Source organism: Protobothrops mucrosquamatus, unplaced genomic scaffold (genome assembly GCF_001527695.2).
Source record: "Protobothrops mucrosquamatus isolate PMUCROS unplaced genomic scaffold, P.Mucros_1.0 scaffold1572, whole genome shotgun sequence".
Classification (NCBI taxonomy): domain Eukaryota; kingdom Metazoa; phylum Chordata; class Lepidosauria; order Squamata; family Viperidae; genus Protobothrops; species Protobothrops mucrosquamatus.
Genome location: NW_015387736.1, coordinates 628 through 3,846, shown reverse-complemented (window position 1 = coordinate 3,846; position 3,219 = coordinate 628). Strand labels below are relative to the sequence as shown.

Genomic DNA, 3,219 nt, shown 5'->3' with positions numbered 1-3,219 from the left:
GAGGATTTTATTTAGGGACGATTTTAAGTATAATTTTAATTGGAACACAGCTTCGAATATTTGGTTTTTAATTTGGTTTTAGAGGGGTTTTTATTTTTATTGATATGTGTATCTGTTTTAATATGCTGTGCACCGCCCTGAGTCCTGCGGGAGAAGGGCGGTATAGAAATTAAATTAATAATAATAATAATAATAATAAGATGATAGCAAATGCCCACCCCCACCTTCCTGCCTTTCCTTCCAAGCTGCTTCAGTTCTTACTTTTCTTCTACATGGATCGTGGGATGGTCTGCATTGAATTTGGTGACAAACCGCTTCCTGCTTCAATAAGAAAGAAAAAAAACACAGACCTTTTCTTGACCACTCAGCATTTATCATCTAATGTAGCATTTCTCAGTCTGGGCAGCTTTAAGATGTAGGGACTTCAGTTCCCAGCATTCCTCAGCCAGCAGTGCTGGGAATGGAAGTCCCCACACCTTAAAAGTTGCCCAGGTTGAGAAACACAGACATAAAGTGACTATTATGGTAGCCTTGCCCAATGTTAAAGTCTCTTCTCCCTGATACATACACAGAGAGAGAGAGCATTTTCCAAGTTGATGTTCTTTTTTATACCTTTTGGGATGTTGCATCAAAGAACTTCTGTTAACCCATACTTAGCTAGAATTAAACACAACATTTCCTGTTCTTGCAAGACTTCTCTACACACTGATATTTATTTTTTTTAAAAAAAAAGAATGTTAAGACCATTTGTGTTTGAGAGGGAGAAAAAGAAATTTAAGTACGGTATGGAAGGAGTTTGTAATAATTCTTTATAGTTGTACAGCTTCAAGTCACAGAAACTGGCTTTTATTGCATTCCTTCGTTAATGTTACCATAATAAAACAGACATTTAGATCTGGTTGTTGTTGTTTTGTTGAATTCTCTGTATACGGGTTTTAAAACAATTCTCCCCCTTTCTCACCTTTCAGACTCTGTATGACAGCGTGTACCTAACTTTGTACAACATTTGTTTCACATCCCTTCCAGTCCTCATGTATAGTCTTTTTGAACAGCATGTGCATCCTCATGTATTGCACAGCAAGCCAACACTCTACCGGTAAGCATACGTCTTTTCAAGAGAGGGTTTTGCTTGGTAAGAGACAAGTTGTATGGCTCCTCCTACTCAAAAACCACTCGTTAGAGACCCAAAGGGTGCTGGGTTTTAAAGTCTAGGTCAGGGGTAGGCAACCTTGGCTCTTTTATGACTCGTGGACTTCAACTCCCAGAATTCCTGAGCCAGCCATGCTGAGGGGGAAGGGAGAGGTTTCCAAGCTGAGCCAGGCTGGCTCAGGAATTCTGGGAGTTGAAGTCCACGAGTCATAAAAGAGCCAAGGTTGCCTACCCCTGGTCTAGGTTGTTTATAGAAACAACTCATACTAATTTGAAATATTAGAGGAATCCCTGTGCTGCTAGGCCATGATGGAGCATATTCTTTATATCTTAAGAATTTAGGGTCAGTTCTACCATCTTCAGTTAATGAGTTTGTTATTTTATTTTATTTTATTACTAGCTGTACCCGGCCACGCATTGCTGTGGCTCAGTCTGGTTAAATGGAAAAGAAAGAAAAGAGAAAGCGCACGTTTCTAATACGTTTAATTTCATAATGCTTGTGGGTATACAATATTTTTTATTGTTCCATTGTCTGTGCATCAATTCCAACACAATGTCACACGAAATAATAAAATCAAAATGAAAATAAATCGAAATCTATGAAAATTCAATTTAACAATGCAATCGGAAACATTGAAATGGAATCGTAAAATTGGAAATTTGGAAATCATAAATGGATCGTAAATCGGAAACATTGAAATGGAATCGTAAAATCGTAGCGTGTGTTGCTTTTACGTCCAGCAGATGGCGCTGTTTTTCAAAAAATATGTTTTTACCTGTCACAGGTGTGACATCTATATAATATAGGTATATAAAAACACGCGCGTATTCGAATGCAACGTTGTGTCAAAATTTCAAAGCAATCGGTGAACTTTCGGAGATTTAAGATTTTGAACAAACGAACATTTACATTTTTATTTATATAGATTTTATTTTATTTGCCTCCTCACCCATCTCATAGCAAAACGACTATGGGTGGCTTCCAGAATTAAAACAGTAAAATCCTAACAAATATCTTAAAAGAATAGAAAATAGAAATCCCAATCAAGATAAAACATAGTTAAAATAAAGTGGAGGCAGGGAAGACGATGCAGGGGTGGGATTGCCTCTTAATCCAATAACCATCTCCAGTGTGATGGTCCTCCATTAGGGCCCCCAGCCATCTGGCAGAGCCAGGTCTTCAGGCCCCTGCAGAAGGATAGAAAGATGGGAGGCAATTTTACCTCAGGAGGCAAGATGTTCCAAAGAGTTTCTGGAAGCAGAGCCAGAAATTGAAGAGAAGACAGAGAAGACAGAGAAGAAGACACTGTGCTAAGGATCAGAGTATAGAAAGCAGGGGACGTTCAGACTGGTTGTTCACATAATTTTAGAGGCCCTTTGCAAGCAGTTAGCTTAACACTCTGAGGAAAGATGTCTGTGGAGATTCTCAGTCATCCAAGTCGTAGTTGTCTCAAAGGTGCTTTTTCAAAAGGCAACTTGACTGTTTCTTTCCTTGAGGAACAAAACATTTCATTTCTCATCCAAAAAACTTCAGTTGTGATGGGGGGGGGGGAATGGAAGGCTAGGTACTAACAGTTGGGACCGGGATGGTAGGGGGATGAAAGGATAGGTTTTGACCAGATGGTGCATCACAGTAATTTCCATTCCTTTGAAAATAGCTGCCAGAGCAATGTATCTTTTTTTTTTCATTTCTTTCTACAGAGATATTAGTAAAAATGCCCACTTGGGCTTTAAGCCTTTCCTCTACTGGACCTTCTTGGGATTTTTTCATGCATTTGCTTTCTTCTTTGGCTCCTATCTTCTAATGGGAAAAGACACTTCATTGTTAGGAAACGGCCAGGTAAAGTAGAATGCTAATCTACTATGAAAACTGTATTGTGGGGTATGTAATGTGCTATGTAAACTGAATCATTGTAAAACATGTATCAGCCAGAAGTGTTTGTGCTTTCTTAATATCTTCTTAACATAGCTATTGAGATCCAAATGTCCTTGAAAAAGAACTCAACTTTAATTACCTCGAGATAAACTAAGCATTATGTAAACTGAGATACCAAACAGTTGGATATTAAC

The 3,219-nt window shown here is 38.4% G+C and overlaps 1 long non-coding RNA gene across 1 annotated transcript in view; it reads left to right on the top strand.

The window, feature by feature from the left end:
- LOC107293300 overlaps positions 1–2,983 on the top strand; it is a 5,128-nt gene extending 2,145 nt beyond the window's left edge. Inside the window, exons 2-3 of the long non-coding RNA XR_001549022.1 lie at positions 969–1,096; positions 2,851–2,983. This is a non-coding gene — a long non-coding RNA (uncharacterized LOC107293300). The remainder of the gene's footprint in view (positions 1–968; positions 1,097–2,850) is intronic.
- Positions 2,984–3,219: the final 236 nt, after the last annotated feature.